The 23,053-nt window shown below is 35.4% G+C and overlaps 2 pseudogenes across 1 annotated transcript; one reads left to right on the forward strand and one right to left on the reverse strand.

Moving 5' to 3' along the window:
• Nucleotides 1-1,363: 1,363 nt before the first annotated feature.
• On the reverse strand, nt 1,364-3,573 carry LOC148920804 (uncharacterized; annotated as a pseudogene). Its single transcript, XR_016124541.1, has 3 exons — nt 3,342-3,573; nt 3,173-3,261; nt 1,364-1,565 (listed from the first exon to the last, which is right to left on the reverse strand). The product of XR_016124541.1 is annotated as an uncharacterized LOC148920804 (transcript).
• A 1,418-nt stretch (nt 3,574-4,991) lies between these two features.
• On the forward strand, nt 4,992-5,744 carry LOC148920805 (uncharacterized; annotated as a pseudogene).
• Nucleotides 5,745-23,053: the final 17,309 nt, after the last annotated feature.

A 23,053-nucleotide genomic window follows, 5' to 3' on the forward strand; every position in this document is an offset into this window, starting at 1 on the left:
CTCCAATACCCTTAACTCCGTAATTTTCATGGAAGATCAGCAAAAGAAACTTTACAATCTCATTCAAACATCCAGTTATTGACCAGTATAGCCTTTATAAGTCCTTGCTTCCTACCGATGGCTTCTAGTTCCAAAACCGTCAGCATACGTTATGCTAATGGAACCTGCTACTCAATCATTCCTCGAGTTGTTACGGATAACAAATCAGTACCAGCCTGACCAGATTACAGACATACCTCAACATTAGTTTAAAGCAATCTAGACTAGGTGGTTTCCGTACACTTCTCAGACAAGAAGGATGTTCAGCACTGGTTCAACAATTTTTCCAAAAATCACATAAAAGTTAACGATTTATAATCATAACTTCAACTGCATCAGGTAGTATTCCGAAAAATAGAACAATTACGTGTCACCAAATTTTCCATCAGACACTAAAATATTTTAACAAATGAAAGGGAGCTAATGAGGACCAATAAGAACCAATCCAATGTACTTATTTATATTAACTGAGGTGGGGGACGTAATTAAGTGCCTTACCTGTTGAGAAAAAGTACAATCACGAAAAGTTAGGAGAGACTTTATGGATCTGTAATACCGAGAGAAGACCCGGAATAGACTAATGATGCGCAAACGTGCCCGATTGTTAAGTTTGTTTGGAGGGAATGACGATGCAAAATCTAGATTTTATCATTTCAGGAGGAAACTTAAGTTTCCAAATATTATGGAAATAAGAGGCTAAAGGCATTCACGCTTGTTTAAGAGATGAAGGAAAATATAGAACATCCGTTACAAGGGCAAGAAATATATTATGAACACAACTCATTATTCAAATAATGTAATGTACTCGTTGTGGTATAAGTGTATCAAAAGATGCATTTATAAACAAGTAGTCATTTGTGTGTAGACAGGGCAAACTGCCAGTTTTGAAGTACCTGAAACATCAACAAGACCAAGGGCGGAACCAGAATTTTTCAATGGGTGGGCTAGTTAAAGTTGTTATAACTTAAAATCTAAGGACCAATTTTTGTTTGGGTACTTACTGTTTCTATAGTTTTTCTAGAAATATATTAAAGTACAAATTGAGATAAATAGTAAAAGGTTGAGAATTAAAATCATGTGTTTATTAAGAGATTATTTTATTAATTGAGCAAACAAATTAAATATAACATGATTATATGCCTACAAAAATTGAGTGGACAGTGGGTTACAAAACTACATTTGAGTGGGTTACTAAGTTTTTATGGGATGAATAACATTAAAATATATGTAATATATTTTAATTTTATAAAAGGCTACCTGGGCTAGAGCCCATGGTAGCCCTCTACCTAGTTCCGCCCATGAACAAGACAATTTCCAAAAACAAAAGCGACTCGGTTAGGGCTACAGTACAATCAAGCTTCACGTCTCATTCAAGGATCAAATTCATCTCTCTCTATTAGGTGGACTTCGAAGCTTTGTCCAGGATGTCAAACACTTTGTAGAGTCTTCTCCTCCACAATAACAACCTTGTCTCTTGATTTAGAGCCAGAACCAATAGAAACCTGCCTTCTTTTTACCCCTAAAACCTGTAATTTGGAAAGAATAAGAATTTGAAGTTTCCAAGCATAAACATTAATGGTTGAGCAGACCAAATAAACTGAGGGGTTAAAACGTCAAAAGAAAATTGACAAATTTGGTGCATGCAACCCAAAACCATTTGGCAACGGGTGTAGGGTGTAGAGGCTTTAGGATTTCTATAGTAAGATGCACGGCTTAGAATGCCCAATATGAAACTTTATATTCTTGCTAAAAAAATTACTAGAAATTAACTATGCTACATTTCACTCATAATAATACAAATTAGACCCTCAAAAGTATAGGCCTCATTCTGTACCCATCATTTAAGGTGAAATTAATCTTATCTTCGAACTTTCTCAAGAATCTGTTCTGTCACAAATCATTTGCCAACCCTGCCACAAAGCTCCTGAGCCACCTTATCTTGCCAACTTATAAACAAATGATGGGTAGAGAAGTATATTTTCATGTATATGTGTGTGCACGACTTTAGAATGTATTTGAATGTAGAAGTTCAACATACTTATAGTCATAGACGAATAACTGAAAAATGATAACAAAAATATATCTCTAGAAACAACACCAGCTGAAGCATATAATCTACCCAAAATGCAAATCAGTGTTTGACCAAATAATCTATAAAAGCCATTCTTTCTTACTAGCTAACTGCGGTGTAGATAGGATGGACGGGTGGTATGAAGTGGTCCAGGAATAGACATTTTATGCATGGGGGAGAAAGAAGAAATCCACCCTTCACACTCTGCACTGCGGCTATTCTTGGCCACACCACACATCATCTTGAAAAGAATAAATTAGACTTAAGGAAACCTTAGAAGAGCTCACATCCACCCCTTGTGTATATAAATATATATATATATTATATATATATATATATTATATACTATAACATTAATATTATACCCAAGTTCCACAAGATATAACCCTACCCGATATCTTGTCCACTCTTTTGTTCCTCTTCTCCCTAGTTTTATGAGTTTCTATTAATTCTTTTGCTCATGAATGAATTGAATTAATATTTTGATGTTGTTTCACTATAATTTAGTTGTGTTGTATTATTTATAAATTTTTGTTATTAAAATAAATTAATGTTCATTTCAGATCACCACTTCACGCCTCGCCTTTGAAAACATTGCTTTTCTCTAGTCTCGCTCAATATTCCTCTCCTTTGCAAGACCAAATCACTTCACAATCAAAGGTTGGTTAAAGCAACGACAATCTCAACCAAAAAGATACAAACAAAACATCACTTCCCCAACAAAGCTCGGTTAGAGCAACAGCACTAGACCAACAAATTACAAATTAAAGCATCACTTCCCCAAGTTTAGTTAACATAAGCAATCAGAATGAATGTTAGGATCTTTCAAGAACCACACAATCTTCTTAAGACACAACACACTAATCACAAAAACCCGAAACAAGTAAATGCACTCAACTCTCCAACCCACTAACAATAATAGGATGATGCACAAATGAACCTAAGAATTCTCAAATCAAACTTTAATTTGGTATTCCATATAAAAAAAAAAACAAAAACAAAAACAAAAACAAAAAACAAAAAAGGTTGAAAAGGGATGACCCAAAAAGAAACAGGACCAACCGAGCTGTTGTAGTCAAGTAGCGCTGCATTAGCTTCCCCGTCCTTTGCAGGCGCGTCTATTTGCACCCTCAACTCCTCATCACTGAAATCTTCATTTCAAAAAAATAGAAAATTATATTCTGTAAATACACAGACCAATACATATAAAAATAGAGAGAGAAAGAAGGACCAGTGATGGAGGCGATTTTGGAGCCAGGCTTGGCGTGGATGGTGATGGCGACTGAGGAGGGAGGTATGTACCGAATAGAGGTTGGGAAATTGTTGTTGGGGTTTACGGGCTGAGTTGACTCGGCCGGGTTGGCCTTGGCCTTGGCCTTGCCCTTCTTGGCTGGTGCCATTTTTTATTTTTTGTTTTTGTTTTTGTTTTTGTTTTCTCTCTTCCGCTTGAAGCAAGACTTCATCAGGGGTTGGGGAGAATTGAGATAAAGTTGTACAATCGGGTAGGTGAGGAACCCAAACCAATTTAATATCAGCAGTCCTGAAAAAAAAAAAAAAAGGCAAGTTCGAAGTTTGAAGCAGAAAAAACCCATCGCTCTAAAACCCATAGCTCGAGAAAGCGGTTGAAGGCCACGGTTAACGATGGTTGAAGGCAACGGTTGAACACCACTCCATTCTCCAAACCCTGAAAAAGTATTTATTTTGAGTGGAAGGAGCAAAGATGTGGATTCTGAAACAGTGAAGGGGCGAAGCAATGGAAGGGGAAGGAGAGAAGCCGTATTCGTTGGAAGTGATAGGTTCCATTTGTGGAGCAAAGCCGCACAAAGACCCCGTCAATAACATCTCAATAACACAGATACCTTGCGATTGTTCAATAACCAGCATTTGGTGAGTAATTTATGGAATTTGAGTTTAGGGTTAGAGTAACAGTTTTCCCCAATTTGTACCATCAATGTTGTTGGATTTGGCATCTCTTCATTGTGCTTCACTTGCGTGTTAATTTTTGCTTGGGTATATGTTAGAAAACGAATGAAAATCAAGTCAATAATATGTCAATAACATCTCAATAACATGTCAATAATGATATGAATAAGATAATGGTGTTGAATTGGAGGAGGCCCTCAAATCAAAACCTTCCACATTTGAAGCAGTGCATAGTGCAGATTATCTCTATTATTTCCTTTGTTACTAAATTTGCTTGAGAAAAATGAGAACAGATAATAACAAACTCATGAATATAAGTGCAAAGCATTTGATGAGTAATTTATGGAATTTGAGTTTAGGGTTAGAGTAACGGTTTTCCCCAATTTGTACCATCAATGTTGTTGGATTTGGCATATCTTCTTTGTGCTTCACTTGCATGTTAATTTTTGCTTGGGTATATGTTAAAAAACAAATGAAAATCAAGTCAATAACATGTCAATAACATATCAATAACATGTTAATAAGAATTGTGGCAATGGCTTAGCAATCAGATAGCAGAGCAGATGCTTTGCTTTGCTTCCTTCCACCATATTTCTTATATATTTATTTATTTTGTGTTGTGTATGAGATGACAATAATTGTCATGTGTGTGAAGTGCAGAAGTTGCCTAGATTGCACTCACACTCACTCATGCATCAACCATTGATTGGAGTTTGGGTCCATAAATAAAACACATGAAATTGCTTGTAATTCACAGAATCATTGCATTAACAAGTATTTGCACAAAATTTATCATATTGCTTTGATGATGTTAAAGCTTGTGATCAGTAATCCCTATGCGCATGTACTTTGTAAAATTTGTAATGTGCCTGGTTGACTAGTTGTGTAAATACCAATGTGATTGTGCAAATACGTGGTAGTATATGTGTTCATGTTATTTCATCTTGTATTTCAGGAAATGGGATCCAACGTGGAGCTGGTATGGCCAGAGTCAGAGGCATATTTGTCATGGGTGAACAACTGCTCACATGCAAATTCATCCCTAGCTGCAATTCGAGCGAAGTTGAGTGCCGAACAATTAGAACAATTCAAGACATCATGCTTTGACCATCTTCTGAATATAGATAAGATTTAGTTTAGCGGGCAGATTGTGCATGGGATTGTGTTGCGTAGAGTAGTGGGGCAGGGCGTGAAAGACTATGGACTGAGTTTCTTAATAGGGTGCAACGTTGCTCAGTTCACTTGTCAGGATTTCTGTTTGATCACAGGGCTTCGTTTTGGGGAAGTGCCTGAAGTTTCCAATGGAGAAAGTGATGAAATTAGACTTCATAAAAGATATTTTATAGACGAATGAATTACATGTAATGCTTTAGAAGAAGCATTTCTGAAGTGCACAAAGGAAGATGACATCTACAAGCTAGCTCTTGTTTACTTTGCTAAGTTAGTGATTTTGGGAAGGGACAAACATTTGAACATCAATCTAAATTACCTAACCCTTGTAGAGGACTTGGATGCATTCAATAGGTATTCGTTGGGTTTGGTGTCTTTTGACAAAACCCAGGACAGTCTATTTTCTGCACCAACAAAGTATGTGAAAAGCTTTGAAAATGAAGAGGGAAGAGGGAAGGAGAAAAGTAAGGTAACGGGAACAAGCCGGAGAAATGAGAAGGGCAAGAAGGATAAGCAGGGTGAAGTGCAAAGGGGTGGCTAAAGTTTTAAAGGTTTCACGTATGCTTTCCAAGGTACATGGTAATAATGTTCATGTTAGTTATGTTTTGTGGACTTTAAAACTTAAATAATGACTTTTGTCCTGTGAATTGTGTAGATTTGGGTATATGAATTAATTCCTAGAATGGCGGACCTGAATTACTGCAAGGTTGTTGATCCAACAGCTCTCCCACGTATTTTGCGATAGAGAACTACTACGTTTGTTCCTGAGATTAGAAAGTTGAACAATTATTTCTTCCAGAGCAAAGAGGTTTGGTTTTTGCAGCCTTGGAACTATTTATAAGATTCAATGAAATTATGAAGTAGAATGATTGAATATGACTCTTGTCTGTATTCTAAAACAGTCAGTTCAGTTCGGGCGCTATGTCCGAGTGAAGAGGAAATGAGACAACCATATTGGAGTTGGCCACAAGATCGCCCTGCTGTTGTCTCGGCATAGTCGATTCCTTCTTCATGTGTTGACATTGATGAGTTGAACAAGGTGGTAAGTTTGTTGAGGTCTGAGTTGTTTCAAGTAAAGCGGGAAAATGACGTCTTTGAGTTAAAGGTCATATGGATGGAAAAACTTTTGGACCACTGTTTAGGTCCTTAGTTTGAGCAGGAAGTAAGGAGGGACCTAGCTTTACTGAAAGAGAGGACGAATCGTCGTGCCTCTCACATCTATTTAAGGGAATGAGGAAATGGATGACATTCAATGGGATGAAGGGCCAAGTAACAGAAATAAGGGAGAGGAAAAGGAAGAGGAGGGGATTGAAGGGGGTGAAGTGTAAAAGAAAACCAAGTGAGGTAGAGGAAGCTCAAAGGAAAAGAAGTGAGGGACATCAAGTGAAAATAAAAAGCAGCGAGGGAAAGGAAGCGCAAAGAAAGAGCGGTGATAGAGAGGAAGTGAAAAGAAAAAGCGGTGAGGGAGAGGAACTGCAGAGAAAAGCAGTGAGGGAGAGGATCTGCAAAGAAAAAGAAGGGAGAGCAAGGAAGTGAAAAGACAAAGAAGTGAGGAAAAGGAAGTGCAAATAAACCAATGTGAGGAAGAGCATGATGAAGTTATGTTGCTTGACGATGACATTGGCGAGAGCACGGAGGGGACAAAGGTTGAGTTTACTCTCGGGGACATTGATTTGGATCAACCTACACCTGTGCTATCTCAGTTGAACGTTTGGTTGACTAATGAAGGTAAAGTTGTGGAACAACACTACTACAAAAAAGGAAAAACACGACGGAAATTCACCGTCGTGTATTCTGTTTTCAAATGGTCGTGGAATCCACCGACATCTTTTCCATAACAAAACCACGACGGTGAATAACCGTCGTTGTTAAAACAAAAAACGTCATCAAAAAATAAAAACCGACGTCTTTGTATTGCAAAAAGACATAAAAAAACAATCGAGGATGAGAATAGACGACCAACTCCAACAAAAAAACGTCGTTAAAAAGAAAACATATGACATATATTAACAGAACATGGCCGCAAGATAAACATACAACGACGAGAACTAAAACTTAACGCCGTTAAATAAATATTTAACGACAAATATAAATATGACGTCTTTACAATCATAATAGACGACGTTATTGACACCTACTACGTCACAACATTTCCAATAACCGTCGTAAAATAAATTTTCCACTTCGATTTTTCTATGAATTATGACGTGGAAATAGATGTCAGGGTCATTACTTACGACACATGTATTTACAGAGACGACGTTGAAATGAATAAACAACGTCGGTTCCAAATAAATGAGAGCCGTATTACAGAATTTATACGTCATATTTTGAAATATAATCGTTGTGTAATGACTCTGAAACGGCATCTTTTCCAATTCCACCGCCGTGTAAAATAATTTTAACGACAGGATCTGAAAATAAACAACGTGGAAAAAATGATGGGGTCATTAATTACGACACAGTAATTTATAAGGACGACGTTGTCGTCTATATACAACTTCATTACCATGAAAAAGACCACCGTGTTTAATAATTTATACGTCTTCATTAAAAAAATTAACGTCGTCTAATTCATATATCTTAACGTCGACAAATTTAATGGACTTCAAATACCGTCGTGAATTCATCCTTTTCCACTTCGTTTATGAAAGAACATACGACGTGGTAAATTCATGACGACGTCGTCTTTTGTAACGTTCAGGTTAAAGATCTCGTCTTTTAGACATCGGTATTATGGGATTGGAGTCGTGTTATTTTGAATTACATGGCGGTTCTTTATGCTTGTCCGACGTGTTATCCTGGATAACTGTTTCACAATAGCGTCGTGGTTCTTCATTGTTACGTTGCTTTAAGACGTCGGATAAATATATTGCGGTCGTTGAATGCTCCAAAACATCGTTATTTATTAGAACAGACGTTTGTTTTTCACATTTTTATCAAAACCGTCGTGTTTGTAATCTGGAACCAGTAATTTTTGTACTGATTGTTTTGTGGCCAAAACCTGTATAATGAAAGTGAAGAAATCACATTACAATATATTACAAAATTAATGTCATACACTGCCAATTACATAAAGCATCATTCAACCCATATATCTTCACACCCATCTCGAATATTTTGACTCCCTAACTCAACCACCACTTCATCAAATGTGTCAACATTTGGCATCCCTCTAGTAAATGGCTCACACTCAATTCTCACATCACCTAAGACATCATCACCAATAACATCATTATATTCTCTATTAGGCATTGATAACACTACCGACCAACCATGATGCATCGGGTCGTCAACAAAAAATACTTGTTTGACTTGAGAAGCCAAAACAAATTGGTCATTCCTATGTCCAATTTTACTCAAATCTACAAGGGTAAATCCAAGTCGTCCACTACAAGACCAGAAGTATTATCTATCCAATCACACCTAAAGGCTGGGATTGTACACTTTTGGTAGTCAAGGTCCCAAATTTCTTGAATGACACCATAGAAACCCATATTTGAGAGAATTGGGTTTTTATCCTTGGCACTAGCAACTTGCATAGTATGTGCAAGTAAATAAACTCCACTATTTTGAGTTGTCCGCACATCATCTTGTGCCTTGATGTTAAATTTAATACCTTTAATAAGATAGCTCCTATATAATGGCACTTTGCCATGTTTGGACCATTGCTAGCCACCTTAAATTTTCTGATACGCCATGATTGTCTTCCTCATTAAGTTCACTTTGAACCTGCAAATTAATCATAACTTAATTCAATCTAACATAGAAAGAAGAAAATTAAAAGTCCAATATGTTATTCAATAACATATACCTTGAAGCGTAGCCATTGAATGAAAGTGCTATTGTGCTTATCCTGCAGCCACTTTGTTCTCTTTCTAAATTTTGGATAAGCGGTCTTGATGTGGATCATATGTTGCCTACATGACACACAAAATTCAAGTATTACGGTCCCAAACATATAAGATAAACATAAGAAATAATTTAAAATGGAAACTTAAAGAATAAAACTCATATGTACTCGATATAAGGTAGGACTTCCTCCGTATTCTCCAAGACATATAGATGTGCTTGGTTCAACAGGTCCCGATCAACTACGCTCACTGTGCAACCTGATAATGGCTTTGAAACTCCCATCTTTTGGCGTGAAGGCATTCCAACTGTACTAACATCAGATAAATGCTCGGTACAAAACTCTACACTTCTTCAGCTATATACCGCTCAGCAATGCAACCTTCGGACAAGTACGATTCTAAACATACCCCTTTAGCACTTTCATATATCTTTCAAACGGATACATCCATCTAAAATATACTGGCCCACATAGACGAACTTCTCTGACAAGATGTACTACTAGATGAACCATGATATCAAAGAATGAAGGGGGAAAGTACTTCTCAAGCAAACACAAAGTAACTACTACATCTTCTTCCAACTTATCTAGCTTGGAAACATAAACAGTCTTTGCACATATAGCATTGAAGAAGAAGCACAAGCGAGTTATTGCATACTTGCAGGCTTCTCCAAAAGCAGAATGAATTGCCACAGGGAGCAATTGTTGCATTAAGGTATGACAATCATGTGATTTAAAGCCAAGAAGTCTTGAATCTTGTAAAGATACAAGATTTTTTATATTTGAAGAATAACCTTCAGGGACCTTCATACCATAGAAAGAATTGCAAACCTCTCTCTTCTCTGCTCTTGACAAATTCCAAGCCCGGGAGGCAAACGAGTCGTCTTTCTCCATACTCGGGTTGCAAATCAGTTTTGACCCCATGTTCAATAAATCTAATCGAGCTGCAATCCCATCTTTATTTTTTCCAGGGATCTCCAGCAATGTACCAATGATACTATCGCAAACATTCTTCTCAATGTGCATAACATCTAGGACATGCCTCACAGGAAGGTATTCCCAATACTCGAGATCAAAGAATATTGATTTCTTCTTCCAACAAACTCTGTCACCATCTTCAACCATATGCAGCACTTCTTCTTTGGTTAATGGCTCAGGAGGTATGCCATATTCAGTTTCCCATTAAAAGTTGCACGTTGCCTCCTATATGGATGATTGATTGGTAACCATTTTCTATGCCCAATGTAACAAATTTTGTGGCTATTTTTCAACCTGTGACTAGGTGTATCATCGCGCATATTGGACAAGCTTTATATCCTTTAACAACACAACAGATAAATTTCCATAGGCGGGGAAATCATTAATTGTCCACATTAATGCAGCTCTGAGTGTAAAGTATTCTCCATTATGTGCATCATACACTCCTCCAATCCCATCCCATAAAGATGTTAAATCATCAATCAAAGGCTCCAAGTAGACGTCTATATCATTTCCGGGTTGTTTAGGACCGGAAATCAATAAGGTCAACATCATGAACTTTCGTTTCATGCACAGCCATGGAGGGAGATTATATGTAACTAAGATAACTGGCCAGCAACTATATCTGCTACTTAGAGAACTGTGGGGATTGAATCCATCAGATGAAAGAGCCAATCTCAAGTTTCTCGGCTCATTACCAAACTCGGGCCATTTATTATCAAGAAGTTTCCAAGACGGGGAATCCGCCGGATGAGACATATGACCGTCAATTGATTTTCTAGCAGCATGCCAAGTCAAACTCTTAGCTGTCTCATGTGATCGAAACATTCTTTTAAACCTTGGAATTAGAGGAAAATACCACACCACCTTCGCTGGCACACCCTCTTTCAAGATTGAATCTTTGCCTTCCTTCCACCTTGAGATACCACAAGTAGGACAATGAGTTGAATCCTCATACTCCTTCCTATACAAGATGCAATCATTGGGGCATGCGTGCATTTTCTCATAACTCAGCCCCAATGCACACAAGTCTTTTTTGCCTCATACATAGAGGCCGGTATTGTATTTCCTTCTAGAAGCAAATCGCCTTGAAGTATCAATAATTCTGTAAAACAGACATCATTCATCCCATGTTTTGCCTTCAAATTATACAACTTCACTAATGCCGATAACTTCGTGTACTTTCTACAACCAGGGTACAATGGTTGATATCCATCCCCAATCACATTGGCAAACTCATAAGGATCAGATCCAAAATCACCAAAATCATTATCATCCATCTCTATTTCTTCGGACACAAAAATGTACCTACTATGGTCATCATCTTCTTCAACATTTCTACTAGCATTAGTAGTTGCTTCCCAAGGTTCTCCGTGAAATGTCCAATTCTTATAGCTTTGGTCAACTCTATTAAAGTATAAGTGATCCCTTATAATTCCAACCCCAAACAATTTCAAATTAACACATTTAACACATGGACAATGGATATGTGTTGTAGTTAGAAGATTTTCTACAGAAAAGTTCAAAAATGCTTCCACCCCTAACTCATATGCCTTCGATCTTCTATCCAAGTGCATCCATGACTTATCCATCTCCGACACTATACCCTATTATATATAATAAAGTGAAAAGACAAGCAATGACCATCACTATAGCAGATTATATAAAGTTCTAATAGCAAGTAATATACAACAGAGACGACGGTTTTTAAACAAAAGCGGGACGTATTTGACATATATAGACGACGGATTTTCAACAAACGTCGTCTAATTATAACCACGACGATAGTTAAATAACACCGTCGTGTATAAGTAATACAAACGATGGTTTAAAGTAAAAACCGTCGTCGTATGCCTAAAAACGCGTCGATATCCCAGTTTATTTTCAAGATCCCAAAACCCTATTAAGAACACAACATATACATGAAACCAACATATACTAAGCAGAGATGATTAAAAAACAATAAATCCATTCCCTATTCAACATAACAGAGAGTGATCAAGAAAACATTAAACAGAAAATCCATGAACCCATACCTCCAACAACATTATTAACAGATCGCAAAACATATATCTAAAACCCTTTAACAAAACAACGTAATATCATTAAACGAATTTACAAGGGGAAGAGAGGATTTGTACTTACAGGTTGGCAGAGCTCACAGATTATGGCCAAATTGGATTCGACACAGCCTGGAGAGCCCAAGTTTGAATTAGAGATGAAGTGGAGAGCGAAATGTTATGTTGCGCGAAATCTAAAAATTTTAGGGTTCAGGGTTAGAAGTATAAAACTAAGAGCCAAATTTGAAAATTTTAGGTCCCGCGAATATTTTTAGAAAGCGCGCTCTTTAAAACATCGATCGAAAAAACAACCGTCCTTAAAATTTCACATTAAACATGACGTTTATTACATTAAGGACGTCGTGGTAAAACTATGTACGACTCAAAATCAAACAGAAGTCGTCAAAACTATGAAAAACTACGTCGGGGTTAAGTAATTAACAACGTTGTAAATAATAATAAACGACTCACGTGTAAAAAGAACGTCGTTTAAAAGAGAAACCATGGCGGATTTTTCACCATACGACGTAAATTCAATATTCCACGACTCAATCACCGTCGTTAAAAGTAATACCCTAAACTTTAAAACCCTAAATTATATATTTGTAAAATTTAATTTTATAAAATTGTTTATGGTTTTACAGCCTAATATATAACAAACATAAACCCTAAACCCCAAAAATTATACTTTAACCCTAAATCCTATTAAATAACAACCCTAAACCCCAAACCCTAAACCCTAAACCATCAAACTATATAAGTGATGTTATGACTCATCAAAACAATTTTATTTTGGGTGGTCATTTTAAACTTTTATTACTCAAACTGCATTTTTTTGGGGTTTAGGGGGAATAAAATATATCAATGACTTCATAGGAGTTGACGTTGCATTTTTTGGATTTATTTTAAATTTATTTTTCATATTTTGAATTAAAAATAATAAAATATTCTTATATCAACAACAAACCACGTCAAGGTTAAGTAATTAACGACGTTGTAAATAATAATAAACGACTCACGTGTAAAAATAATGTCGTTTAAAAGAGAAACTATGGCGGATTTTTCACCATCCGACGTAAACTCAATATTCCACGATTTAATCACCGTCGTTAAAAGTAATACCCTAAACTTTAAAATACTAAATTATATATTTGTAAAATTTAATTTTATAAATTTTTTTATGGTTTTACAGCCTAATATATAACAAACATAAACCCTAAACCCCAAAAATTATACTTTAACCCTAAACCCTAATAAATAACAACCCCAAACCCTAAACCCTAAACCATCAAACTATATAAGTGATGTTATGACTCATCAAAATAATTTTATTTTGGGTGGTCATTTTAAACTTTTATTACTCAAACTGCATTTTTTTGGGGTTTAGGGGGAAGAAAATATATCAATGACTTCATAGGAGTTGACGTTGCATTTTTTGGATTTATTTTAAATTTATTTTTAATATTTTGAATTAAAAATAATAAAATATTCTTATATCAACAACAAACCACGTCGGGGTTAAGTAATTAACGACGTTGTAAATAATAATAAACGACTCACGTGTAAAAATAACGCCGTTTAAAAGAGAAACCATAGCGGATTTTTCACCATCCGACGTAAACTCAATATTCCACGATTTAATCACCGTCGTTAAAAGTAATACCCTAAACTTTAAAACACTAAATTATATATTTGTAAAATTTAATTTTATAAATTTTTTTATGGTTTTACAGCCTAATATATAACAAACATAAACCCCAAACCTTTATAAACTAAACTAAATTATATACCATTTTAAAATTTCAAAATTTTATAATGACTTCATTTGATTTGCATTTTATATACCCCAGGTTAAGTAATTAACGACAAACATAAACCCCAAACGTAAACTCAATATTCCACGACTTAATCACCGTCGTTTAATACCCTAAACCCTAATATACAAACATAAACCTAAACCCCAAAATTATACCCTAAACCCTAAACCCTAAACCATCAAACTATATAAGTGATTATGACTTATCAAAATAATTTTATTTTGGGTGGTCATTTTAAACTTTTATTACTCAAACTGCATTTTTTTGAGGTTTAGGGGGAAGAAAATATATCAATGACTTCATAGGAGTTGACGTTGCATTTTTTGGATTTATTTTGAATATTTTGAATTAAAAATAATAAAATATTCTTTTATCAACAACAAACCACGACGTTGTAAATAATAATAAACGATTCACTTGTATAAAGGACGTCGTTTAAAAGAGAAACCATGGCGGATGTTTCACCATCCGACGTAAACTCAATATTCCACGACTCAATCACCGTCGTTAAAAAGTAATAACCTAAACCCTAAAGTCTAAATTATATAATAAACGACTTACTTGTTCAAAGGACGTCGTTTAAAAGCGAAACCATGGCGAAATTTTCACTAAAAGGACGTCCCATGTACGTACAAACGGTATATCACGTCTAAATATCCTTTTACGTTGGTTTTTGACATAATTATGTCGTTGGAAAGTTATTACACGTCGGTTACGCAATTTGTTTTTTCTTTTAAATTATGAAAACCTCAACAAATTTTCAGGGAAAAAAAGGATGTATATTATAGACAAAATTTGTACATTATATATTATAGATAAAATTTGTACATATAAAAATATCAAGTGTTCCAAAAATCCTCTATTCCATATGAAGGCAAACAAACTCTGCCCATTCATTCCGGACTTCATCAATGGCTGCTTGGGGGTATGGCGCTTGCTCTTTTCCCTTGGCAAACTGCAATCCATAAACAATGATTATTAAGCTTTACAAAATAAAAAGAAATTCAGTCACAGACGATGCTTTTTTTCATAACCGACGTAGTCTATCTATTCAATGACGGTAATTTTAAAGGACCGTCGTTGATAATACAAAAAACCACATAAAATGTTTCTGAAAATTTTCTTCTTACCTTCTTCTCAAACTCCAAGGAAGGATCCATGATGATGTCCCTCATGAAGCGCATCACATAATACCCGTGATTCGACACTTTGGTTGCTTTGGTGTGCCTGGCGAGTTTTCCAAATTGGTGCTTTACGGCCTAGTTTGCCTATGTGGGAATTATAAATTTTTAAAGCACTGTTCACGATGTTTTTGCCCTCCTCATCAACCACACGATTTCCAGGCAGAGGATCCAGAAAATAGACGGTTTCCCTCTTTGCTCTCACAATCAGCAAAACCCAATGACGGCTGCACAAAATTAAAATAAAAAACGACGGTTAATATAAAAAGTCAGCAAAAGAAAACAAACGGTGGTTATTTATAAAAACCGACGTATTATAGAGTTTCACACGACGTGATAACGTAGCCATCAACGTCATTATAAATTTATCACGACGGTAATTAACTACTAACGTGGTTAGTTGTTTCAAACGACTCAATAAATAAAGAACCGACGTGGTTAGATGTTTCAAATGACACAAAATTAGTTAAACAGTTTTATAAGGGGTCAGTTAGTGAAAATCATACAAACAAAATCCTTTACGGAGACTAACCTGGATTGTAAGGCATCATGAAAATCTGTTCACCATCTGTTTTACGAAGTCGATCGCTACAATTCGTGATCATCGATTAGTGACCGCGTTGGCGATAACTTGAGCAGGTCGATAAAGCCAACCATCTGCACATATTTGCTTCTCTCAAAGCGATCATATAAGCACCTAAATATATAAAACAAACGACGGTTATTTATAAACAAATGACGTATTATACAATTTCACACGACGAACGAAATAGAAAGCAGATGTTATAACTAATTTATCACGACGGTAAAAAAAGAACGACGTGGTTAGTGGTTTAAAACGACGCAATAAATAAACCACCGACGTCTTATTCTATAATGTTTTTTTTTTCTCATACACAAATTTGAGTGTGAATTAAATATTTGATAAGGACAAACCTCATATATACTGCAACCACAGTAGCCCCAATTTCTTCCATGCCTGCAAACTGTGTAATATCTTCATGCAAGACGAAGGTACTGCGATCTGCACCAAACACCTCTTTCTCAATTGTGAAGGTCATGATCTTCTCCTGAGGCTTTAGTGTCGTTTCCACATAACGACAAAGGGATTGTAAGGAAGATGGCACCTCCACATTTGAATAATCAACTACTTCATTACCATGTTTAAAGAAATAAAGCAAAATAAAATGACGTGGTAATTCAATAAAAACGACGGTTTAAATAAAAAACTTCGTTTGATAATAATTTAAACGACGGTAATAAAAAACCGTCGTGTTAAATAATTTATTACGTCATATAAAATAAATTCCGACATCTAATTTGAAAACAAACGACGGTTTAAAGAAAAATATCGACGTCTGAAATTTGAAAAACAAATAAAAAAGGCAAAGTTATGAGAATATACCTCTTCGTCATGCTTTTCTTCATCTTGTTTTTCTTCTTTCTTCTCTTCATCATTTTTGTCTTCCTTTTTGTCTTCATATTTTTTCTCTTTTTTCTTCCTTCTTCTCTTCATCTTTTTCTCCCTTCTTCTCTTCATCTTTTTTTTCTTCTTTCTTCTCTTCATCTTGATTTTCTAAAGCCCCAGATTTCTGTTTTAAGTAATAAAGAAATATATATATATAAGACAGATTGTATAGAAAGTAAAAAAATTAAATCAAAACGTCATGGTAAGGCATAACATAAGACGGTATGTAAGAATTATGGACGTCTTAAAATTATTAAACGATGGTAAATAATAAACGTCGTGGGTTTGTCTATTACGTCGGTAAGGACTAAAACCGTCGTCTAAAAACCACAAAGTACGACGTCTAATGGCGTGTAAAACAAGTAAACTAAATACGACGTGGTATTTAAATAAAACCGATGGTTTATTTATAAAATCGTCATGGTATGGTTTTAAAACGACGGGTTTCTTCATAATAACGACGTCTAATAGTTTTTAGAAAAACAGAGAATTCAAAGTTCGGATATGTTACCGTTTCTTCCTGCTATTCCCCATTTTTGGCAGTATCATCCTCTAAATGTAGGGATCTCACATCAGCCCCAGAATAGCTTGCTTTGTCAAACATTGGATTTTTGGGACTTTGCTTTAGACCTTGGTTTTGACAGGGGCTAGTTTTCGGTTTAAGCATGTTTGGATCAAAATTGGGGATGAGTTGGGAAAGCTGACTTAGTAAATGTTCCCTCTCAGCCTCTACCAATTGCTTGGTTCTAGCCTCCATCCTTAAAGTCTCTTCCCTTGATCTAGCTTCCATCTTCTTAGTCTCTTCTTGAAGGACAATTCTTACACTTTCCTTCAATTGATCGGCAAACTTTACCCTCTGTTGTCTAGGTAAATTGAAGAATTGCCTAGGGAAATCCCAGCACCTACCCCTCTTACTCTCCCTGGATGCTCGGGACCCAAAGCCAAAGTCAACACATCATTACTGCCGATTACACTAAGACGCCTTCAGACCACTTGTTTTTGCAATTCATCCTAAAACAAAGACATATAAAAAAGTCAGCACAAGAAAACACACGACGGTTATTTATAAACAAACGACGCATTATATAATTTCACACGACGCAATAACATAGAAATCGGCGTTATAATATATTATATAACAGCGTTTTAAATAACGGCGTGGTTAGTTGTTTCAAACAACGCAATAAATAAACCAGACGTCTTATGCTATAATTACGAAAACATAGCAGTGATTCCATATTAGACCTTTAATGACGTTTTTTAAAACATTTCGACGTAGTAATATCATTCACACGACGTAAAAATTAACCACCGACGTCTTATGCTATAATTATAGAAAATAGAGTTGTGATTCCAGATTTAGATCTTTCACGACGTTTTTTAAAACATTTCGACGTAGTAATATCATTCACACGACGCAAAAATTAACCACCGCGTCTTATGCTATAATTACAGAAAACAGAGTTGTGATTCCAGATTTAGATCTTTCACGACGTTTTTTAAAACATTTCGACGTAGTAATATCATTCACACGACGGAAAAATATAACATAAGACGTAATAAGAATTATACACAGTTTAATAAAAATTTAAAACAGAGTGTGTAGGCTTACAATTAATTTTGCTTTCTCTGCCACCTTTGGATCCGGGATGTTACCATGTTTGTCCTGTCTAGCTTTCTTCCATAAGGTAGATCGATCAATTTCTACCCCAAGCATGGTTTCCTCCAATTGATCCTCCAAACCAGCATATCCTTTTCGAGACAATCGATGATTGTACTCAAGTTTCTCCCTAATCTGTGAATGTTGAGAATGCACAGACTCAAATTCTTTGGATAACCTTGAAGCTACAAAGGCATCCCATTCTGCTTTCTCTATGAATTTATATACTTCAGGGGGTTGGCTTAATTTCTCCTCTCCTTGATGTATGGAAGGATATAATGCCTCGTCAGTGTAGACTTGAAATCCTTCCATTTCTTGGCAGCAGAAGATAACACCGAGGTCTTGCCCCCTTGACCTACCACAAAATCCATGTCAACGGCTTCCTAAATCTGCTCCTTTATATCCTTGGGGATTTCAGCCCATTTCTTATCCACAAGTGGGACTCTGGAGCGTGCCAACACACCAATGTAAGATTGCATGTCAGTATGTGCAGGGCCACATCCTTTCCCCCTTTTATTGTACTCAACAACTGGCTTGATTTTCTGCAATTTTCTTCACAACACGAGGCATTGTGCTCATACCTCGACCTGACTTTGAATCCTCAGAAATTGTTGTCGTGCTGGTTGGTTCTGTCTCAACAGATGAAACAAACTTCATCTTCTTCAAGGGCTTGTCTTGATGAGTTACCATTCCAAGCTCCTTACCTCCATTTTTTGGAGCCAGAGTCCTTACTTTGGTCTTGAGAAACCATGGTTACAGAAAAAACAAACCTGCAAGTGAAAATATTTCAAGAAAAAAATTAGAACACAAACGACGGTTATTTATAAAATACGACGTATGATAAGATTTTACACGGACGTAATAACATAACATCAGATGTAATACATGTTTAAAACGAGAGTACTTAAATAATGACGAAACAATATTAAAGAAGACGTAATAAGAACTTATTACGGCGATATTTACACGACGTCGTGATATTCAAATTCACATGACGTAAATATTAATATAACGTCGTGTTATGGATATTCACACTGACGTAAATAATAAGCTACCGTCGTCTTTATAAGAAACCAAAACCTTTTCTTTCTCTGTGAATGTTTGATTGTGTTTAATTTCTCAAACATGGTTTTTGTTTTTCCTAATTTGATAAAATACAAAGAAAAAGAAAGAAAGGTTTGGCATCTTTTATAGACGATGGTATCTTAGTATAACGTCGTGGTATGAACATTCACACTGTCAATAATAAGATACCGCTCTATATAAGATACCAAACCCTACTTTCTTTGTCTTTGTATTTTATCAAATTAGGAAAAACAAAACCATGGTTCGAGAAATCAAACCTGCAATTAAACAAGGAAATAAAAATTGACCGTCATTTTAAAAACAACTTAGATCAATTTTAAGACGACGCTAGGACGATCGACGAACCGTCGTGGTCTACATATTTAACCACGTAAATAAGAAGCTACCGTCGCCTTATTTAGTTGAAGTAGTTGTGTTCAAAGTTGGAAACTTTCCTCTCTATCTGTATTTTATCAAACTTGAAAAATAAAAATGATTTTCGCCAAAAAAGGTAAAAGATTTTCAAAACAAAAACCGTATGAGCATGCAAAATAGCAACAAAAATAGTGAGAAATGAAAGCTTACCTTTTATGCAATGAAAGCTTTCTTGGAGTTTGGTGTTTAAGTTCAGAGACGATGACGAAGACGAGAGGAAGACGATGAGATACTCCGATTGCTCGATAAGGAAAAAGACTAAAAGTTTTCTAGGAGATTGAAATTTTTTCTCGGGTTTGGAAATAGTGCATGTGTAATCAGGTAGACGAAAAGTTGTATATATATACAAACCATTTCATAGTAATAAGACAGCGGTTTACATAGAATGACGACGTATAAATAGACAAACTACGACGATAATTTGAACTTAGGACGTGGTAAATAAATACGACAGTAGTGTTGTAGGTACCACCGTAGTAAACTCCTAAATAAAAGTCGATAAATCAATATCTCGCGTCATGATAGAAGTATTTAACACGACGGTTTTTTGTAATTTACCGACGTTTATTTTTATAATATACGTCATTTTTTTGTAATATACCGACGTGGAATTTATAAATAGACGGCGGTTTTGTGTAAGGACCGTCATGGGTTTAAAAATTTATTGTATAAATTTGTCGCTTTCTTTCATTTTCAGTTTTCATTTAGGTTTCCAAGTTCTTCCTCTCTCACAGACACTTTCTCTCACATCTCGAAGACAATAATTTGGATGTCTTTCTCAAAGAGAAATGGAGCTTACCTCCAACAAATCTATGTCCATAAGAGGAAGCTTGTCAATCCTGATAGGAGACTTAGTGCTTCTGAATACTCCTTGCTTTCCATCAAAAGAGATGCAAGCCTGGCCTCCACTCCGAAGGAAACTCAAGATCGGATGTCACCTGCTCGATTTTCTTGGCTAAGAAGATCCACAGGTTTGTGATAGAAGAAGATGGGTTGTCGGCATTAGTGAAGAAGATGGGTTATCCGTAGAGCTTCTGAAGAAGAAGATGAGTTTTCAAGAATGCGATAAAGAATAGAAATGGCTTCAGAAAGAGAACGGTTAAAGAAATTGAAACAACGACGGTTTTCTGTTCTACCGACGTCTTTTTAAACTAAGACGACGTAATATTTTTTTTGCGACGTGGATTCGTTTTTAAAACGTCTTATGTGTAATATAACCGACGTGGATTTTATTTTATAATTATAAATAGAATTTTTTTCCCTTGTTCTTTCATTTATTTTTCAAAAACAGTGCCTTATAAATAGAGTTTTTTTTCCCAAGGAAATTAATGTTCTAGAATTTGTAAAGTTTCTTTTTTGGGTGACTGATTTAAATCAAATACGAATATAAAAACAACGACTGTTTGTTGTTATACCGTCGTCTTTTAAATTAAAACAACGCAATATTTTTTTCGCGACGTGGATTCGTTTTTAAACGTCGTTATGTGTAATATAACCGACGAGGATTTTATTTTTATAATTATAAATATAATTTTTTCCCTTGTTCTTTCAGTTTATTTTTCAAAACCGATTGCCTTATAAATAGAGTTTTTTTTTCCCGAGGAAATTAATGTTCTAGAATTTGTAAAGTTTCTTTTCGGGGTGATTTAAATCAAATGACAATATAAAAACAACGACTGGTTGTTGTTATACCATTGTCTTTTTTAAACTAAAACGACGCAATATTTTTTTCGCGACGTGGATTCGTTTTCAAACGTCGTTATTTGTAATATAACCGACGTGGATTTTATTTTTATAATTATAAATATAATTTTTTTCCCTTGTTCTTTCAGTTTATTTTTAAAAAACAGTGCCTTATAAATAGAGTTTTTTTTCCCGAGAAAATTAATGTTCTAGAATTTGTAAAGTTTCTTTTCTGGGTGACTGATTTAAATCAAATACGAATATAAAAACAACGACTGTTTTTTGTTATACCGTCGTCTTTTCTTGTCGTCTTAAGTAAGACTAAAACGACGTAATATATTTGTTAACCGACGTGGTTATTTTTGTTAAATGTCGTTGTGTGTAATATAACCGACGTGAATTTGGTTTTTTAATTATAAATAGGTTTTTTTTCACGGGTGCTTTCAGTTTTAGTATTCGATTAGGGTTTCAACTTCTTCTTGCCCCTTTCTCTGTCTCACCTCATCTCTTGGGAGGCAATTGTTTGAATGTTGGTTTGTGTGTATGTTTGTGTATCTGATTCACAAACATACACACATCACCAATTTTCAAAAAATTGTCTCTCTGATTGCAAATCTGTGGCTGCCGTCGTGAAGTTTTAGGAGGCAATTGTTTGGATGTTGATGTGTGTGTGCGTTTGTGTAGATACACAAATGCACACACATCATCCACTTCCAAAAAATTGTCTCTCTGATTGCAAATCGAGGCTGCCGTTCAAATTTCAGAAGCAATTTTTTGGATGTTAATGTGTATGTGCGTTTGTGTATCTCAAAGACACAAATACACATACATCATTAACCTCTAAAATATTGTCTTCCGTAAGATTATGATGAGCAAGCGAGTTCCATCTTGTAAGATTTCCTAACCCTTGTGATCTCAGAAAAATATGATTATGTCGGCAGTTTTCTATATAAACCGTCGTGGTTATTTCAATTCTTGTCATTAAGTAGATCTACCGACGTAGGATAACAAAGTCCAAGAAATAAATTGTTAAAAAAATTCTTATTCGACGACGGTTTAAATATAATGTATGACGTATAAAGTGGATAAATACGACATTAAATTGTATAATACGTCGTTAAATGAAAACCCCAACTTGGTGAGATTTAAAGATATCGTTGTAGAAATACGAGAAAGACGTCATTATATTTATCTTTGCCGTAGTTGTACATTAATTTAATACGGCGTATTTTGTATTTTACCGCCGTGGATTTATTTGTAATTATAAGGCGCCTTATACGAAAACTTGGTCGTGTTAATTTCTGGGTAAAAACAGCGGCTTTTTTTGAAATCGTCGTCTTTACTTTCTACGTCGGTCGGTTCATAACTTCCGCCGTTATTTGTTGGCTATGATTTTACCACTTGAAAATCTTATTTCAATAAGACGTCGGTTTTTTAATTAGGTACGTCGTGTTTTAGGAACAGCCATTTGAATCTTCATTTTTTAGTTGTCTAAGGTGTTATTACACGGCGGTTTTATAAAAGCGTCGTATTTTAAAAAACAACGACGGTTTTCACTTAGACCGTCGTTTTTTTCTGGTCGTCTTTTTCACTTTTTGTAGTAGTGCAAGGGTTCCAATTACGGAAGAGGAAGAGGATCATTCCTATGTG

The sequence above is a fragment of the Prunus mume genome, linkage group LG1, assembly GCF_029339155.1.
Source record: "Prunus mume cultivar Tortuosa linkage group LG1, ASM2933915v1, whole genome shotgun sequence".
Lineage (NCBI taxonomy): Eukaryota > Viridiplantae > Streptophyta > Magnoliopsida > Rosales > Rosaceae > Prunus > Prunus mume.